Below are 21,550 nucleotides of genomic sequence, written 5' to 3' on the forward strand. Positions count from 1 at the left end.
AGATCCCTCATGAATGGATTAATGCTCTCCCTGGGGGAGGAGGAGTAATGAGTAAGTTCTCGTTCTGTTTGTTTCTGAGAGAGCTGGTTGTTTATAGGACCCTGGCACCTTCTCTCTCTCTCTTGTTTCCTCTTGCCATGTGATCTGCTTATACCCACTGGCTGCCTGCCGCTTTCCTCCATGAGTAGAAGCAGCCTGAGGCCCGTGCCAGATGCAGCTGTCCCAGAATTGTAAGCCAAATAAACCTCTTTTCCTTATAAATTACCCAGTCTCAGATATTTCTGTTATAGCAACACAGAATGGACTAAAACAATATGTAACGGAGACACCACTATAAACCCACAATTTACACTCCTTATTTGGTTTTGTCCAATGAACATGACTGAAGGTCTGCACACCATCAGCTGTTGAACTGGATGGTGGAGCTGCAGAGATATATCAGAACCAGTCCCTGCTCTCAAGGGCTTTGCTGCCTGATGGAGGGACACTGCCCAGGTATAGAGTAGAACTCAAGAAAGGTTTCCAGGCAGAAATGAAGATGAGGCTGAGATTTACCAGGAAAGTGTAATTGTCATTAGTTCAATAAATGGTTGTTGAACACAAGCTTATATGATTCTAAAATAGTTTCTGTGAGGAATACTGACAAAGTGTCCGTGTTCTAGAGAGTACTCTTTAATAGAACTTACTGTGATGACAGGAGATTTCTAATTGGTGTCATTGGCCACATATGCTTATTAAGCACTTGATATACTGACAAAGTGTCCGTGTTCTAGAGAGTACTCTTTAATAGAACTTACTGTGATGACAGGAAATTTCTAATTGGTGTCATTGGCCACATATGCTTATTAAGCACTTGATATGTCTATGGTAATGAAAGAACTGGATTTTTAATTTTATTTAGTCTGAATCAATTTAAATTCAAAAAGCTACATGTGGCTAATGGCGACCGTATTTAACAGCACAGTTCTTAAGGGGACATAATTTACCGGCACAGACAGCAGATTATAATGACAGTAATTACACTCTATGGCAATTATAAGTCATCTTTTTTTTTTTTTCATTTAATAAACATTTTTTGGAGACCTAATATGTGCAGGGACCATGATACACAGATGACTAGACCTTGGCTCCTGTCACCAAGGGGCTCACAATCTAGGGGGATTATAACTCCAGCCAGGTCAAATCCCCTCTTTTGAGAATCCTTTTGTAACATGTTGAACACCATGACATAAATATGCCTCAGTGAAATCAAAATCTTTAAGGGTATGGGGCTGGGGAGTATTTACCTAGTTTGGCCCACTATGAACTTCAGAATCTTGACTATGATATCAGTAGACTATCTGGTCCAGATACACACATTTACACAAATATGTCAATGTTGGAAATGAGTTTTTAACTTTGGACTACATGAAGACCACAAAAAGATTTGCTGGTAAGCACCCATCCCTGGGGTGAGAACCCACACCCAGTGTACACATCACTGTACACACTTATGTAAAGCAATTATAAGACACACGAGAGATTCTGATACCATAAGTAAGAAGTGGTAAGAGCTCTTAAGCAGCATGGCTGAGGTTAAATTGCTGGCCCTGTTTGGATTATCTTCATGTCTCACTTTGTTCTTATCAGAACATGAGCAGTGCAGCCTGTGCTGGAACATTCCTTCTCCTTCAGGGCTTTTGATTATCTGATCCGTCTTTGCTTTCTGCACTTGCTCAAAGCAGCTCTTTCTCAGCCATTTCTAGGAAAGGTTTTTAAGATGCTGCTGGGGCTCTGTCTCTAGATTGAGCCCTCTGTGCCTGCATCCTCTGCAATTGCTGAGTTCTTTCTGCACAATCAGCTTTCTTCTAAGTGCTGGGGTGATGGGAGCATAGTTTTAAACTCCTTTTGACAGAGTCACTTCCGGCTGACAAGTCCCTCATTTATGCAGTTCATGTCACTACCTGTGGGACACCATTAAACATGCCTCATTCTGTTCCCTCCGGTACTAACCAAAGGGCCTTGCTGCTGAATTATGTACCAGATGATGTGGAGTATGCACATGTGCCCTGTCCACTCTAGCCGCAGATGACTGCACTAGAGATGAGCAACTGGTCTGAGATTCCTTCTCTGAGAACTTAGAACTGGGGGGTGGGGGGTGGGGTAGGGAGAGAGACAGAGAGAGAGAGATTGATTCTAGCTGAGACTATGAGATGAGACAGCATGAGGCTGGGACTGTAAAGCATCAACTGGAGACCAGATCAGGTGGCCCACAGAGAGAGGCAATGATGAAGCAATTGCACACAGAGACACAGGCTCCCTATGGCATTCCATGTCCTAATTCCCATCCTCAGGCCAAGCTGCATCGTTACCCTTGGACTACAATGCATTCTTGTTTCCTTGAAATAAAGTTCTCCTGATTTTGCTAAGGTGAGTTGGAGCAAGTTGGTTTCTGTTTCTCTCTCTCTCTCTCTCTTAAACACACACACACACACACACACAGAACTCAGCACATGGAAGTTGTGTAGGTAGATTTTTTTCTATGGCCTCTATGACTTGTGTAATCCCCTCCCCTTCAGTGGTGAGAGGAAACTGTAGCTTCCTTCTAACCAACAGACCATAGCAAAGGTGAAGGGATCTTGCAGTCCCTAATCAGGTGACTTTAAGCTAATCAACACTGAGATTATCCTGGTTGGACCTGATCTAATTGGGTGAGTCCTTGAAGGAGGGTCTAGAGGTCAGAGGCTTACTCTTTCCTGCTGGCCTTGAAGAGACAAGATGTTTGAGTTCCACAGCTGCAAAAAAAAAAAAATGAATTCTGCCAACAACTGCATGAGCTTGGAAGAAGACCCTGAGCCTCAGATGAGACCCCAGGCCCAAATGACCATTTGACCATGGCCTGGGAGACCCTAAGCCTGGACTCCTGATCCACAGAAACTATTTTAAGTTTCAAGCTGTTAAGTTTATGGTGATTTGTTTTGAAACAAATGAACGGCTGTGTTGTTTCTTATTCCAATCCCCCTCGTCCCACCTTTCTCCTTTAAACAACAATCAGCACTGTCTTTCAAATCTGACCTGTCATTAATCCAATCTCTTGTCCAGATGGACCCTAACAGGCCAGATTAGCTATATTCCTACTTACTTTCCATCCTCCAGCTGTGGCCTAAGCCTTTTCCTTTACTGAAATCCTATGAGACTCTCCCTCAGCTGATTTTCATGGAATTGATGACTTGTCATAAAGAACACCTCAGCCACTGGCAGCAGTGAGGAGAGAAATGGAAGATGGAGACATTGAGGAGTGCCTGGTCCCAAGGACAGAAGCAGGTGTGGCATTGTACTGGCCCTAACACAAAACCCAAGCACAAGCCTTACTGATGTGATTTTCCTCATCTTCTCAGGGACTTTGGAGTCTCATGGGGAAATTAGGCTTTGGCTGGAAGAACCTGACTACCTTCCTGCACCTCTTCACCCAGATCACTCCCCCATTGGCCAGTGTTCACCAAGTTATAGGCACCAGCAGGCCCTTGTCTATTGAGAACTTCTCTGGAAACCATGAAGGCTAGGAAGCATGAGATTTGGGTGTTGGGGCTGGCGAGTCCTCTAGTAACTGACCCAACTGTGAAAGAATAATAACATATGACATCCACATAATGTTGTACAGCTTTCAAGTTGCTTTACACTTCACTTACCATTTGGTTCTCTCAACAGCCCTGGAAGTAAAGCAGTTCTCATCACCCATGTCTTATAGATGAGGAAATTGAGGCCCAGATAAGTTAAATGACTCACCCAAGGTCACGCAGCTCAGTAAGTGGCACCAGGACTGGAAGCCAGGTTCTTCCTCACAGCAAGTCCCAGCTCAGTCATTCCTTCCCCAAAGATGTGCCAAAGGCCTTCTAGGTGCCAGGTGCTGTGCTGCATCCTGGGGATGGTCCTGAATCATCAAATAGAAAAGCACAGAAATAATTAGTTAAAACATGATTATGAAGGAGATGCACAAGGTTCTGTGAGACTTTAGTGGAGGGACCTCTAACCTGCTTTGGAGAGTTGAGAAAGTCTCTCACGAGGGAATAACATTCATTAAGCTAAGATCTGAAAGCCAAATCTTGCTAACCAGGAGATTGGCAGCAGGGAGGGCATTCCAGATGCAGGAAATAGCTTGACACCTTTGTGACAGAGAAAAATATGTTCATATAGCTGTAGGGTAGAAAAGAGGAGGTGTGGAGAAAGATGAGGCCAGGGGGACAGGCAGGGGCCAGACTGTGAAGTGCTTTAAAGTTCTGGTTAAAGAGTTTTGCCATGATTTAAAGAGGAATGGGAAGCCTTGAAGGTTTTTAACCAGGGATATCACATATTTAGATTTGTATTTTAAAATATATCACACTGGCTTTTGGGTTGGGAAAAGTCTGGAGGTAGAGTAGGGCAAGAGTAGAAACGGAGACAAATCAGGAGCTACTGCAATGGTCCAAGCAAAGCACAGTGATTATTACTATAATGGCAATGAGGAGGTAGGAAAGAAGGTGGGCTTTGTGGCTGATTGAATGTGCTAGTGGTGAGGGAGAAAGAGGGATCAAAGGTTTCTGTCTTTCCACGGGTGTTCATTATCTCCCAGGCTAGGCTTCTTGTGTTTGCTTTCCTTCTTACAGAACAAAGAAAAAACCAGGCCCTTCTACACAGCAGCTGGAACACAAAGGAAGCCCAGCCAGGCCTCAACATAGTCTCAGAAAAGCTCTTCAAATATCCCATCGTTACGGATTCACACAGTATCAGGAAAGCAGGTAAAACACTTCACCTTGATGCTCACTTTGATGGTCAGACTCTTTGAGGAAGTCATTGAACTTCTCCCCAGGTAGGAAAAATAAATAACATGTTAGACTACACAAAAGGGTCAATGTCATGGTACATAAAATGTCCAAACTACTATCTTGATGTTAAGTCCAATGGTCATACTACAGCTTCTGAAACCCAACACTGGTGCTCTTTACAATGACAAGAGAATTATTTAGAATTAGAAAAGAAAAATTGTCTAATTTCTCTCTTCAAATGTCTGGAGGAAGGAGAGTTTGTAAGTGAAGAGAGTCAGGGCACTATCTAGAGTGACAGACTGGAAAGAAAGGGGTTAGGTGGCACTTAGTTCGTGTCCATGAAGAGTGGTGTGGTAGAAAATACACAGGCTTTGGAATCCGAGCTGGCTTTAGATCCTGCTTCTGTCACTTATTAGCTGCATGAAGTTGAGTATCTGAATTGCCTTTTCTATATCACAAATGACAATAAAAACTGATAGAAAACCCCTCTATTTCACAGGTTATTATAAGAGTAAGACAATATATTCCAAACTAGCACAGTACCTGGCCCAGAATAAACATTCAATAAATGTCAGTGACAATGTAGTCAATATGCTTATACTCAAAGGGAAAAATGTTCTTAGGTATTTTTTTGACTCTTTGGTACTGAATGAAAAACTGTTCACTCCCATTAGCAATAATGGAGATGATAATTTCAATTTTAAATTGGAGGCTCATAAAAAAGTAACTTAATTTTTTAAAAAATCAAGAAATACTGAGTGTGTACTATGTAATCATTTTGTAAGGTGACAGGGGAGACCTGAAGAGGTATAAGAAACAAACGTACAGACTAGTGGGTGAGACATAAAGAAAGGACCCAGAAGGAAGCTCATGAGGTATAGGTTAGCTAAGTTGTAAGGACGGATGAAGAGGGTGTGTGCTCTCACCCTGCAGGGGTGGCGGGACTGGAGCAGTGCCAGCAGGTCTAAGTGATAAGACCCCTCTTCTCATGTCTGAATGCAATCTCTAAAAGCTAGCTCAGAAAAAATAAGGAAGAACATTTTTTTCAGAGCGATTAAGAGTTATTTTGAAATGGGTCAGAGTAAAATATGGCAGCTTCAGGATGTGTGAGTTTACTGCTCTGACATTTACCTGCAAAGTAGGAGTCATTTGTCCTGTACCTAAAATGAATAACTCGATGAGTTTTCAACAACAAAAAAAATCTGCTTTAGAAATAGCTGCCAGAGAAATTCAGCTTGAATAGACCCACCATGAGAGACTGGGGGCCTCCACCAATTTTCAATTCAATTCAAGGTCACAGCTATTTTCTGAACATCTACTCTGTGTCAGTCTTGTAGAGTACAAAGCTCCAGTTGAAGACCTCACAGGCTAATGGAGGGGACAGGCATGAGAACAAATTAAGAAACAGCTTGCAGAGTACAGCAGTAGAGATGTGTTCTGGGTTCAGAGGTCACACAGAGGACGGATGACCAATTACCTGCGTCAGGGGAGGGGGACAGAAAAGTCTAGTTGAATTTGAAGGAATTCAAGGGAGTCATAAGCAGTTGATTACTCTAAAAGGACCTTCGCATTACCCAGCTCACAGGTGGAGAAAGCCAAGGCCAATCTTTCATGTTTTCTGATTTACAGAGTTTTGGGCAGACTCTGTCCCAGATACCTCCTCAACATTATTCAGTGAATCTACTTTTAGCTAGTTTTGATCCTTGTTCAAAGGCAGATACATATTTTAGGTTGTTGCTGTTCATTTATACTTGAATGAGGATGATTTCTATGTGCTTCATCAAGAGAAGGGTTTAGATATTTAAAGAGCAAGACAGTCTGAGCCCCCAACTAGAAAGCCCTATGCTCAGCTCCTTCATCCCTCCCATTCCTATTAGCTTCAAAACCTTTGCTCAATAAGGCCAGCTGCTAGTCACTTATATATTTGGAAATTTATAAATCTGCTGGTTTTTAATGATGCTAATTTTGTTATGTAGTTGTCCCTCCATATCTGCAGGTTCTACCAACCATGGATCAAAAATATTATTAAAAAACAATAAAAAAGAACAATACAACAACAAAAAATAATACACATAAAAACAATGCAGTATAATAAAGACTTACATAACATTTACATTGTACTATGTATTACAAGTAATCTAGAGATGACTTTAAGTATACAGGAGGATGTGCATAGGTTTTATGCAAATACTATACCACTTTATGTCAGGGACTTGAGCATCCCCAGATTTTAGTATCAGCACGGTTTCTGGAACCAATCTCCCATGGGTACCAAGGGATGACTATATTTGTTGACAATTACATTTTATTTTTCTAGCATACATTACTAAGAACCTCTGGCAAATATCAAGATGAATAGGCTAATCTTAATAATATGATTAAGATATTAATTTTAATATTAAGATTAATAATTTTAATATTAGTTGTCCTTTAACTATAATCTCTTTTTTCTTTTCAGATACAGCATTCCAAGGAAGACAAAGAAAAAGACTTCCTTCCTTTTGTTTTTTTCTAAATTAACTTACCTGGAAATGCACAAATCGTTCCAGTTCCTCCTGTGGCTCAGCCCCAGATCCTCAGAGGAGATTGTGTGCTTGTCTCTATTAATTGCTTATGTTACATGTGAGTTCCCAAGCCATTCTCCCAGGCATGCAAATGCACATTTTGTGCCTTGCCAGGTATTGTGTACTATATAGCTCTTGGCGAAGAGTACCTTTACTCTTCTGCCCAGAGGCAAAAAGGGCAGAAGGACTTCTAAAAGTCATTCTTGCAATTCTAATACTCCATATAATTGTGGAAGGTTCTGGGAATTGGAAAAGTGTATAATCAAGGTAGCACTACCATAAGATGTTCAGTGGAAACTAAATATTAAAATTCTTAGGTGGAAGAAGCCCTGGGAAGCCCGAAATCTCAGCAAGCTTGAGTATGTCTGAGCGGTGGCCATTGACACTGTTGCCAGCTTCAGAGAGGGCCTCAGGGAAGGGACTGTAAGCTGGCGCTGGGTGTCTCTGGTGAAAGCCATGCATCTGGCTAATTATAAAAGAATCAGAACAATCATGAGATTTGGTAGGAAGAATATAGGGGTAAGAATGAAAGGAATTGACTTTTAATAGAAGGCCCAGGGAATGTAAAATTATTTATTAGGCCAAGGACAGCACGTCTCTGTTTTCAGCAGTGGCGTGCTGAGGAAAAGCAGCAGGAGCAGCTGGGGGAAGCAGCTTTGCTTCTCTCTAGAACCAAGAGAAAGTACCAGAATGTGGGGCAGGGCACACTTGACTCCAAAGCTGTTTGCATCCCATAGAACCTAGATCTGGGAGGAATTATCTCAAGATGATTATGCTCTTTGAACCTCAAGGAGAGTCCTTTTTACAGCCTTGATTTCCTTGGTGCTATGGGAAAGACCTTAACTGGAATATTTTTACTCTATAATCTAGTATGTAAGTCTGTTGCCTGCGCCAACCCAGGGATCCCTATTGACAGACAGATCATGCCTAACAGATGGGACTGGTGGGGAGAAGCTTCTATCATGGCATCTCCTGCTCCAGAGGGAGTCACTGACTTTGGAGAAACTGCCACCATTTTATAGGAAATCATCAGAACTCTAATGAAGAATGGCAGGGAAATCCCTTGGGAAAATTTTGGGAGTGGCTGAGAAGAGTAGGAACGACATAGTGGAAAGAGAATAGAGTGATGACATTTGAAACTGAGATTTTTTTCAAGTATAATAAAAGAATATTTGCACGATGTCCATGGCAATTGAAGAGAAATGGAATATGTCCAACAGAGGAAACTGGAAATGATGTCAGCAGCCTTTGGACCCACTCTCTAGTGTGCTCTCCTCTCTAGATCATCTTACATTCTGCCATCCAAGTGACAGCCTACAACACAAACCTGGCCATGCCACTTCCCACATAAAGCCATTCAGAGGTCTAGTCACTTCCTTTTGGGAAAAAGTCCACTCCTTAGCATAACCCATGGGCCCTCCCTCATGGGATCCCTGCCTTCTCCTCCAGCCTCAACTCCTTGCTCACGACCCACTCCCGCGCTCCCATCCTGACCTTTCTACCCTTTGCTCTGGTCTTACTGATACTACAAAAACCATGTCTTTTAAAGACTCTGTACATTTGTACATGCTGTTCACAGGGCCTGGAATGCCTTTATTTTATCTTTTAAGTCATCAATACTAAATTCAAGAGTCTTCTGGGAAGATCCACTCAAGCAAAATTAATTACTACATCTGTCTACCTACTTGCTTCTTCATGCAATCATTGTACCCAGTGCAGTTGACCCTTATTAGTATTTGTGGATTTAAATTCCATGGGTTTGAATACTACCAGGCAACTTGAACATCCATGACACATAAAAATTTACCAATTTTTAAAGAGACTTTAGTTTGGATTACTATATGCTGGGAGGCAGGTTTCTAAGAGGTAGTCTCTAGCTATTCAGGGAACTTAGTCAGCCGCCCAGTATCTGGCTCTCGGTGTGATTTGTCCTCCACACCATGGTCATTTAATCTCACGGAGGGATGGAAAAAACTTGGTTTACCCCTATCAACAACAATATCAAGCAGTCGATGCTGTACAAGTATCTTCTCATTTAACTCTTACAAAATTCCCATGTGTGCTTATTAAAATTCCCATTTTACAAGTAATGAAATTGAGACTTAAGAGAAGTAATTTCCCCCCATTTACACAGCTAGTAAATAAAGTCAGGAATCAAACCCATGTTCTAAACTAACATATTGGAACAGAGAACAGAGAACCAAGAACTCAGGTAGCACCAGTGATTTCTGAAGTTGGTGAAAAGAAATAAAGACTATAAAGAAATTTTAAGAATGTGATTATCCTTAACATTTAAAAGATTTTGAATAAATTAAATAGTGGGGAAAATTATGTTAGGGCAGAACCTGCAAATTTGGTAATTCTTGATGATCTCATTACAGATTTCCTGCACACAGATCTTTAGGCGTAGCCCTACATGTTGAGAATGTGTTCTACTATGACCTCCACATTGCTAAATCCAAAAGGCAGTCCACAGACTTCCAGAGCACTGGGCAGATCACATTTCTTCCTGGAAGCATTTTCTTTTCATGCATCTGGACCACCCTGTTGACTGGTTCTCCTCCCACCTTGCTGGCTACTCCTTCTCAGTCTCCTTTGCAGGTTCCTCCTTGTGTCTCTGACCTCTGAATGTCAGAGTGCCAGGGGCCCCTGGAGTCTCCTCTCCTCTCTATCTGCACTCCCCTTTGATGATGTTATCCAGTCTCCAGGGTAAGATTTCCCCTCTCGGCTGACGACTCCTCTGGACTCCAGACAACAACATCTTACCTCCTGCCAGACTTCTCCACATGGATGTCTAGTAGACACCTCAAACGTGAAATGTCTCCAAATGTCTGTCTTCTCCTTCAAAGCTGCCCCTTTTTCGCCTTGTACATTTTAGTTGATGATGACTCTGTCTTTCCAGTTGCTGAGGATAAGAACCTTCAAGTCATCCTTGACTCCTTTCTTTCCCTTATGCCTCACATCCCATCTATCAGGAAACTTCTGTTAGCTCTAACTTCACACAGTCGCAGAATATGGCCATTTCTCACCACCCCCACTGCGACCACCCTGGCCCAAGCCATCCTCATTCTCTCCCGTATGGTGCTTTACAGAAGCCTCCTAACTGGTGTCCTTTCTTCTATGCTTGCCACTGACCCCCAACCCCATTCTCTATTCTCAAAACAGCAGCCAGAATGATGCTTTCAGAACATAAATCAGATCATGTCACTTCTTTGTTCAAAAACCCCTTAAGACCTCCTTTGTTTGAAAACCTCCATGTTTCTCAGAGTAGAAGCTGAAGTCTCTATGTTGGCTTATAAAGCCCTATGTGATTGCCATCCCCCACCCCCCACTGCCTACTAACATACTGTATGTTATTTATTTCGTAGGCTTATCATCCCTCTTCCCCCACCAGGGATTTGCTCAGTTTTATTTGCTCTGTATCTCCATCCTAGAAGACACTAGAGAGACATTGGGTGCTCGCAAAGCATTTGCCTAATATTGCAATGGGATCTCATCAAGTCTGGTCTTTAGAGTGTGTGTGTGATTCTGGGCCTCCATCGTGTGGGTGTTGAACACCCTCATGGAAGAGAGTCGAGTGCAAGTTAATACGGGAAATAAATTAAGGCAGCACAAGCTCTTGCTTGGGATACTGGTTTCCCAGATGGAAACTTCATTCATAATTAAATACTTTTCCAAATGTGACATTTTTCTAAATTAGCCACAGCAAACAAACCAGCTCAATGCCAATTCTACTGTCAAATGTCAATGGAATATCACCAGTCTGCTGCTTTAAACAGTACAACAAGTCAGAAATTGCCTGGGAACCCAAGGGACTGGGATTAGGTGGTGGTGAGAACAGATATTGCCCGTCTGTCACCGAGATTGTTGATGGAGAATGGACTAAATTCATCATGCTCTGAGTGAAAATGTCTAATCTCTTTTCTTTTCTCCTCAAAAGAATTTGATTCTGCTTTACAGTGCTTTAGGGTTGACTACAAGCAGAGGTAAGTTTTATTTTACACAATGGATATTCCCAACAAGCTGCGGGTCAACATTCCATAAATTCACTGATGTAAAATGCATGAGAAGATCTTATTCTTAATAGGACTCTGAGAGGGGCTTGGGGATGGGGGTGGAGGGAGCTCCTGTCACATGCCAGCTGTGAGGAGCTCTGGTTCTCCTGTGTCCAGGGGAGCCTCCTCACCTCCTGGGTAAAATGGGCTCATAGTATCTAACTCATAGGGTTGTTGAGAGGATTATCTGGGATAATCAATATATACATGAAAGTGATTTGTGAAGTATAAAGAGATGTCTAAATGTTCGATATATGACTAAGTTGTAAACCATTTTCATAAATGAAAGCGCTTCTCTGTAATGGAAATAATCTTCCTGTAATTTATCCACTTTGTAAGTTTGGGTTTCCACTTACTAAACTGGGCCAGATTTTTGTTATTGTTGTTGCATTCTTGTTCTTATCACTATTTCAGCTGTGAAAACTGAAATTGTGCCGAGTCAGTTCATCATTTTGCTTCATCGGTTTATTCAGATGAGATTGGCATGTTCAGGATGGTATGGATAGATTTCATTGGTTTATTCAAAGAACCAGGTATTTCGGGTCAACAACTGCTTAGACTGATGATTTTCTGAATTTTCCAAGGTCTTCACCCAATTGCTCAAGTTGGCCAGTGTTAAGGGTTGAATTGTGTCTCCAGAAAGAGTTGTTCAAGTCCTCACCCCTGGTACCTGCAAATGTGACCTTATTTGGAAACAGGATCTTTGCAGATGTAATCAAGTTAGCATGAAGCCATCAGGGTGGGCCCTAATTAAAAACGACTGATGTCATTTTAAATGGTGTTCTTCTAAGAAGAGAAGAGACATAAACAGACATACAGAGAGGGAAGACAATGTGAAGACACACAGGGAGAATGCCACATGGTAACAGAGGCAGAGATTGGAATGATAGGTGTACAAGCCAAGGGAAGCCAAGCATTGCTGGCAACACTGGAAGCTGAGACAGAGGCATGGAATGGTGCGTAGACACTATGGGCGCAAAGATAGAAGGGTTATTGGTACCAATAGGGGAATTTCTTGCCCTTCTGGTAAGATCCATCCCAGTTTGCCATCCTGAGAAAGGATGATTGCAGGAATAGGTATCTTACCTGGCTTATGATACCATACTTTATCTGCTAACACTGTTGGATCTGAGGTTCTACATGCAACAGTATAGGGGAACTCATAATTGGCCATGATGATAATACAAATGTGCCCTTTGGAATAGAGCACTCATCTGTTCTAGGCCATGTTACCTTCACTTGAGGAGGCCAGGTACTTGTCACCCAAGGTGAAACTTGCAAGTCTTCCTCTAATCCTTTCCCCCAAGACCCTATTAGACCTAACTAGCATATATGAGGGGCTTCTATTCTTCGAGGCCATTCCCACTGTACTGTCTGTCCCTGTTGCAAACAGGTTGGGGCCAGTAAGAGAATATTTCCATTCTTGCTATATCCTGGCTTCAACAGCTTATCTTTAGAAGTGAAATTGCAGTTGTATAGGTGCTACAGCCCTATGCAACAGAGCTTCCACTGGAGAGGGCCTGCCCTTGTGGGGTCTCTTATTTAGAATCCTGACTGTCAGTCATAACCACCGTGTCCACCCCTTCAGGGATGGGGGTTGGGCAGATAGCCTTAGTCCCTTTCTTAAAAGACCATTGTACCATTCGATCATTCCTGCTGCCTGGGGATGATATGGCACATGTCATAGACAACTGAATGGACAACTGGAAGACCCACCTCTGAACCCCATGTCCAGTAAAGTGGGTTCCATTATCATTCTCTATAACTACAGGCTGACCATACATGGCCATAAGGCTATTCAATACCTTCACAGTGTTTACCTGGTTTGGGGCCTTACAAGGCCATACAAACAGAAGACCAGTAGCCATATCAACAGCAGTGAAGATGTATCTGAAATTCTTTGACCTTGGCAGTGGTCCAACATAGTCCGCTTGCCATTGAGTCAGGGGCACCCTTCCTCCAGTTATTTGCCCATCTGCATGGGACACCCGCTGGGGGTGTGGACTCTCTTGAGCACATACTGGACAAGCATGACATGCATTCACTACATCTTCCACTTTACAGGAAGGGCACATCTTTGAGCCACCATCCACGTGGTTTTTCTGCCAGCTTGCTGCATTTGTTGATGTAACCACTGTGCTACATCAGCAGCTGGGGCTCTCTCCAGCCATCTTGCCTTAGCCAAGGCATTGGCTTCATCATTTCCTGGACTGACTAAGGGGAAGTGTCCTTTGACATGTAAAAGAGTTACTTCTTTCTCATGCCCCAATTCCCATAACTCTTGCCACATAGCTTGTTCCCACAGGGGTCGGTGGCTTACCATCCACTGTTGATATTTCCAAGTAGAAATCCAAACAGTTAAACCTTTGTATATAGTCCGACTATCAGTACAGATGGTTAATGGCCAAGGCTCATTTTTTTTACAACCATCCATACTGCTCTCAATTCAGCCCATTGACTGCTTTGTCTTGTTCCATTTTCATACCACATGGTATCTATTAAGGGCTGGACAGCAACAGCAGTCCACGATGCTGAGGGTCCCATGCTAGAGCCATCTGTATACCAACCTTGCTCTGTGATAGGTCCCTGTCCCTCATGGAAAGGTGTAGCCTCCATCTCCATGGGTAACAGTTGTGTCCAAGTTTCCTCCACAACCTCTACTGGGCCTAGCACAGTTTGCAACTCTTTGAACAGAGGACTTATTGACACAGTTCTTCTTTGTTCTATATATGCTCCCCATTTAGACAGAGTGGGAGTCTGAGCTATGCCTGTTTTAGGGTTGGTTGCCTGTGTGCACTAATTCAAAAGGCTTAGTGTGATCAGTCACTTGTAAAGCCTGCACTTGCTGTATTGCCCTCTTTGCAGCATGGTAAGCCTGTTCTACTTCCTCAGTCCAATCCCAGAGGGCTCCTTTCTTTGTTAATGCATACAGTTGTCATGCCATTTGGGCCATATGGGGTACAAAAGCTCTCCAATATCCCAGAATTCCCAAATATGTCTGTAGCTGCACTACTGTTGTGGGTCAAGGGTATGCCTATATCTTGTCTATAATAGCTTCTGGGATGACTCTTGTCTTACCTGACCAGACCACTCCCAAGAATGACTGACAGCCCAGGTCCTTGCACTTTGGTTGTGTTCATGGCCCACCCACATTGTTCCAAATGACTTAGCAGCATTGGAGCTACCTGGGTTAAATCTGCAAGAGAATAAGAGGTTAGCAATATTTCATCAATGTAGTGAAACATTGTAACCATGCTGGGCCTAGTCCACTTGGCTAGGTCCCCAGCCACTAAACCATGACAGATGGTTGGGCTATGCAGATAACCTTGCGGCAATACTTGAAAGGTCCATTGCCTTCCTTCCCAGGTGAAGGCAAACTGATCTTTAGGAATAGAGAAAAAAAAGCATTTTCAAGGTCCAATATATAACGATAAGTTCCCAGCTGAGTCGTGAACTGAAGGCACGGCTGCATGCAAAGGAGGCACTACTTTGTTTAATTCTCAATAGTCTACCTTCTCCAGGTACCATCAGGCTTTCTCAATGGCCATACCAGAGCATTAAATGTGCTATGGGCTACAAAAATAGAAGAATTTCTCTAATTCCGATATAGCGGCACTTATCTCTGCATGTCCTCCTGGTAGGCAATACTGCTTTACATTAACTACACATCTTGGCTTGGGTAACACCTGTGGGTCATGTTTAGCACATCCTCATTACACAGGCTTTACTATCTGTATTCACAGACAAAACTCTGCAACTGTTGTTTGCAGGTGCAAACCGTAATGTACATCCACACCTAAAATATATTCAGCTACTGGGGATATATACAGTATATATATATATGCCCACATGGTTTGGACAGCTGCATTCACCCATTCCATTAAGGAGTGATTACCTCACCTTCATGCATACCTGCGGCTATTCTGTAGCTGCTGCCTCAGGCACAGCTGTATGGTAATGGAGGCCAAGTTTTCCATCTTACCAGAGCACATCACACTATCCACCTGTAGGTCCCATAACCGCAACAGCCAAGCAGCTAGGGGCTCCCCCTGTTTCTGCCGGAACTGTCTCCCCAAGTCAACTAATTCAACCTGGGTATACGGGACATCAGTGGTGAATTGAGTCACCTGTGGATTGCTCACCAGTTGTCCATCCAGTCCCATAGGCTGCTTGCATTTCACTTTCTGATGGAAGACAGGTCATGCCTGGAGACACACGGTCTTCCCCAACTGACCACTGGGTTTGTTGTCTTCCCTGGTGTGAGAAGCAGGAGTGGCCAGTTGCTGCATGTCATTTTCTAGGACAATTATCCATGCTTCCAACAACTCTGCTTTCTGCCACAAATCTCGATCAGCACTGGGTTTGTCATCTTCCCTGGTGTGAGAAGCAGGGATGGCCAGTCACTGCACATCATCCTCCAGGACAATTATCCATGCTTCCAACAACTCTGCTTTCTTCTTCAGATCTCGATCAGTTTGCAGCATAGTGAGCAGTAGCCAGGCTCTGGTCAGCAGAAAAGTGGCCACCGGGCACCACATGCTCAAGGATAGCCACATTTCCTCCCCCTCCCAAGGGTTCTCCACTGTAGTTCCTGGTCTATGCTGCCTTGCAGTATAGTGAGCAGCAACCAGATCTCGGTCAACAGGAAAGTGGCCATAGGGCACAACATATTCAAAAGTAGCCACATTTCTTCCTTCTCCCAAGGGTCTTTGGCTCCCTTACCTGCTCAGAATCCTGTCACAGACTACACCAATTGTAGAGCTAGGGCTAGGTCTCTCAGACCCCTAGAGCCTGTTCACAAATACTTCACATGCAGGTCTACAAGCTAGATAACAGGAAAAAGGTCCTTGGAGCCGTGGGTGAAAAAATAATAGGCTTTATTTCTAGACACGACCTCTGCAGACCAGCAGTTCAGAGCCGCTGCTTCACATACTCTGAAGAAACACACAAGAATAGCAACAAGCTAAAAACACATGGGCACACATGCACGCTAACTCCACCCCCACACAACTTGTTTACAAAGAATGTACTGAACCACACCCAGCCAGACCTGAGGGGAGGGGGCCTGACTAAACCATTCTATTTTCCTTACAGATTCTCCCCCAGTGCCTTCAGAGAGAACATGGCCCTGCCAGTACCTTGATTTTAGACTTCTGGCCTCCAGAACTGTGGGACAACAAATTTTTTTTTGTTTTTTAAGCTACCCAATTTGTGGTACTTTGTTATGACAGTCCTAGCAAACTAATACAACCAGTTAGTTATCCCATGGGCCCATTCGAGGCAGGCCTGGTTACAGTGATGGGGACCATGGTTTATTGCTTTAGGTTTGACCAATGAACCAGCTCACAGGACTGGTAAAAACCAATATAACCTTGAAACAAGTGATCAGGGGTGCATATTCCACCCATATATGTTCCTGAATGAACAAGTTACCTCTCCTGTTTATACAGTAACTGACTGTAGCAGTTAACTACTAGCATGGAAATAAGAGATTTCTGCCTTGCTCCCCAACCCATTAGTTGTTGTTTTTCTCCTACCACTCTTTCCACTTTAATTGTGAGTGGTAAAAAAAATTTTTTTCTGTTTTTTTATTTGTTTTATGATGCTAAATTTTTATTAGTGAAAAAAAATAGAATGAGGTATCAGGCTTATCTCAACCTGAAAGACAAACTGTCAGAGGAAAAGTCAGAAAACAACTTAGTGGCTTTCTAGTCCAGTGACCCACAATCCTGGCTGCACATTGTTGTCACCTGAGTCCCACCCCTAGTGATTCTGATTTAATTGACATAAGGTGGGGCTTGGGCTGTGGTATTTTTAAAGCTCCTTGGATGATTCTAGCATGTAGCCGGGATTGAGAACCAGAAGAACCGAAGAGTGTTGAGCCTAAGGGAGGTTGGTGACTTGCTTGAGATCAAAAAGGCCAGTCCCTGCCCCTGCACATGCCATCCCTGTCCCCAAGGCATCCTGCCCCTTCTTCATCAGGATAATTCCTGGTCACTCATCAAGGCTGAGTTCAAGCATCCACTCTTCTCTGGAGCCTATTCTGACCCACCAACCTCTGGCCTCTTGGGCCAGGTTGCAGACTCTCCTTCGTCCCTGTAGCTTTCACAATCACTGCTTTTATCCTACATATTGATTTATCAGGCTTCCTCTCCAATAGACTGGAAGCTCCTCTGGGGCAGTAAACAGCCAGGTGGAAGAAAAACTGTGAGAACTCATTCCAAAGTTTAACAAAAGGAAGGCTCCAAACTACTTTAAGCAGTTTCCTACTTCATGTATGGTTCTTGCCGTGAAGTCCATCTCTGCCCATTATTAGTTTCTATTGTTCTTTTGTTTGCATTTATTCAATAATGTTTATAGGATTTTTTAAAAAATAAAAGTAATTCACACTCATGGTTGGAAATTTGAAAACATTCACAATTATACAGATAAAATTAAATTGCCACAGAATCATCACCTGAAGGCCTGTTGCTGATGTGATTTCTCAACTGATTAAGTATTTATCGAGTAACTATCACATGCCGCTTTGTGTCAGAGACTCTGGATTCAAGCTAGTCCTCTACCTCTGTAGCTTTGGGGGGTTTTTTATGTAATATGTGCTTCATATTTGAGATTTTGTTCTCACAACAATTCTATAAAGTATTATTATTCTCACATGAGCAAAACAAGATTGTCTAATTTCTTAGCTTATAAGTACTTCCACTGGGATTAGCACCTAGGTCAGGCTGATTCAAAGCCCATGCGTTCTCCTCTATTAGAACTTTTAAGTTGCCAAGTTCTGAACAAGAGAACATTAGTTCAAGAGAACAGTGATATTCTGAACTCTGCTAGTCACCATAAGAACAGATTGTTAAGAAATAGTAAGCAGGGCCATCATGGACAGTCACACAGATTGTGTACTGTCAACCCCAGGAGGCCTCATTCACATTACAGTACCCATGAACAGCTGCCCCAGGAGTTGTGCAGTGCCATGAGCTCTCCATTGGGGTTCTGCACTGAGCCCAGGACTGTGTCTCTGGGCTGAGCCTAGAACACCTGCAGGTTCTGGAACAACATCAAGGGCTAAATTGTCTCAGGTGGGCGGTTGAGCCACACTGCACATTGAGCCACAAAAGCAAAATGCCACACGTACGTAAGCCTTCAGAAATGTTCTCTGAAATGCCTGCTGTGATTAAAACAGAATGAGAGGTTGATGATAAGCTCTTCAGAGCAGGTCAAGGCCATTTACCCATCTCTGGGAAAAGCACTTTCTCTGAGAGCAAAGCAGGAGGAATGGTGAGGATGAAGACCACTCCGAGGGGGAATTGTTTCTGAGGCTGGCTGGCTTGCAGCAGATGGCTTCAAGGCCAAGTTGAGGGATGCCTGGGAAACATCCAAGCTGGTTCCTGGACATCTTGTGGAAGTGAACAAAGCTGAAAGGATTTCTTCCCAGCAGGGGATGGGTTGCCAGGTCCCCAAAGAACCTTGGAGCAAGGAACAAAGTTCTTCCCACAACTCAGAAAAATCATTAGGAGAAAGGGTTGTGAGGGTGGTGGGATGAAAAACAACAGAAATCCATAGGAGAGGCAGGACACTGAGTTTTAATATTATGTACTATCATCCTAACATTAAACCTCAGCATTTCTGTGTCATTTGCAAAGAAAGCATTTTCATATACATTTCCCATTTGGATGTCACAAGCTCTCTGTGAGGTCCTTATCATTGCCATTTTGCTGATGAGGAAACCAAGGCTCAGAGGGACCTGCAACACAGCCCGTATCTATGAAGTGCCATAAACAGGCCTTAACCTCCACATGCATCCAGGACACCAGATAACATATATGAGCTCCCTTTGTAGGGGAGAGCTTCAAAAGTCACAGAGGGTCCTGGGGTACCCTTGGAAAGAATGGTTGGGAAGAAGCCCTGGAAAAGGACTGGTGACTCTCAGCAGACTAGTCCATCTTTGATCTTGCAGGAGAGGGCCTCTTGATCTCTCAAGATCTGGCCCCTGCCCACTCTCTACAATCTTTACCCTCTATTACTTCTTATTTCTGGCACTCCTGACTCCTCCAAGCTTAGCCATTATGAACTGCTGCTCTTCTCTGCTTGCCTTTCCAGCTCTTCCCTCTGCCTAGGTCCTATTAAGCAGTTGCTTCTTCCAGGAAGCCTGTCCTGATCCCCACAACCTGGGTTCTCCAAGTCATCACAGCTTCTTTGGCATACTCTCAAAGCAATGATAAGTTGGCTATTATCCTGTCAGTGCCACCTCCACCAGAGATCCGCAGTTAGATCACTCTGCTTCTAGAAAAAGCCTAGGTCAAGCCATCATCATCTTTCACCTGATGACAGCCTCACCTCTGCTCTGGCTCCCTTACAGTGTGTACTCCACATGGCTGTCAGAAGGTGCATTCTAGATCTAAATGAGAACATATCACTCTGCAGCTTAAAATCCTCTACTGCAGGCTGGCAAACTACCACTGTTGGGCTGAATCTGGCCTGCCACATGTTTTTGTAAATAAAGATTTATTGGAACACAGCCATGCCCATTTGTTTACATATGGTCTGTGGCTGCTTTAGCTCTAATGGCAAATTGAATACTTGCCACAGAGACTGTTTGACCTACAAAGCCCAAAATACTTATTATCTGGCACTTTACAGAAAAAGTTTGCTGAACCCTGTTCTACTGGCATCCCATCTGTTTGGTTACCTATTGTTATATAGCAAACTACCCCCAAACTCACCCCCTTTTTTACTTCTTCCTACCTCTGTCTATCAATCTCAATTGGCTGTGAGACTATCCTGAGGATGTGGGTGTTTTAGACTGAATATTTATGTCCCCCCAAAATTTGTATGGTGAAATCCTAACCCCAAAGGAGGTGGGGCCTTTGGGAGACACCCTCTGCCATGGGAGGACACAGCGAGACTGCTTTCTACGCACTAGGAAGCAGGCCCTCACCAGACACTGAATCAGCCAGCACTTTGATCTTGGACTTTCCAGCCTCCAGAACTGTAAGAAATTAATTTCAGTTGTTTATTAACCACCCATTCTATGGTATTCTATTGTGTATGGACTAAGATGGGGGGGTCTAACCTAGAGCCTGCCTACTCTGCTGAAGTGGTCTATAGGGTTTTATTACCTTTTGGTTGGGGTCTGAGATTCTAACAACTTTGTTGGTTCTAAGACCTTCCGAAATGCTTGGATCTTCTCCAGGGTGGTCCTAAGATAAGCTTGGGAGGTGGACCCCTGAAAAGGGCCAGAAATGGTGCCATTAAGGTTTATAAGGTGAGAGTTTCAGCTTAACAGTATGTAGTTCTGCCCAACCAACACTGGTTGAGTGAACGAGTGAACTCTGGGGACAATCCCAGCCTCACTCTGGTCAGCGATTCTCTCTCCTGACCTCTGGTGTGAGGTCGCAGGCCTACAGCTGCTTCAGCTCCTGCTGGCCCTCCTGTCCCCCTTCCTCCCCACCCCTAGCCACACACAGCTGTCTCTCTCCTCTCTGCACTGCCTGTGGCTGGGGAACAGTGAATTCTGCTGCTGGAAACCTTGTAAAAGGACACCCATACACACACATGCACATTCTAGAAAAAGAGATGAAAATGGGCCAGAAGATCACTCTGGGCTCTTGCTCCAAAAGAAGAACAGTTTCTTTCTCCTTTGAAAAATCTACTCACTAAGGCATAAAGCAGAAGGAGCCTGGCAATTTCATTTGAAATAAAAACCTTTCTCCCAAATTACCATATTTCACATTGGAGTCACATCGTCCCCCATCGGCCCCTGCCCCACTGCTCTTTTTCTGCGTGAGGCTGCAGTGGGGAAATGCGGATTCTACTGATTAAAAGGAGCCTGTGATGGGCCTGCCACTAGCTAGTTCTGAAGAAACACATCCAATTAAAACAGACAACACTTTCAAAGACCCCAGTCGGGCATTTCATCTCCTCAGCACTTTCTCCAACATGTCAGTGTTACCTGCGGCAGTTCTTTCTCCTTTTTTTCCCCCAATATGAAATTTAGGTCAGTAACTGCATAATTCACAAAAACAATCCTGACTGCCTCCTTCCCCTCCCCCACCTTTAGAGTTATATGTTTGGAAATACATAACTAGCTCAAACGCTTCCCCCAGCAGACTTCAGTGCTTTTGGTGAGAACCCACGCCCAGGGAAGCTGAGT

Source organism: Galeopterus variegatus, unplaced genomic scaffold (assembly GCF_000696425.1).
Source record: "Galeopterus variegatus unplaced genomic scaffold, G_variegatus-3.0.2 Scaffold1213, whole genome shotgun sequence".
NCBI classification, from domain to species: domain Eukaryota; kingdom Metazoa; phylum Chordata; class Mammalia; order Dermoptera; family Cynocephalidae; genus Galeopterus; species Galeopterus variegatus.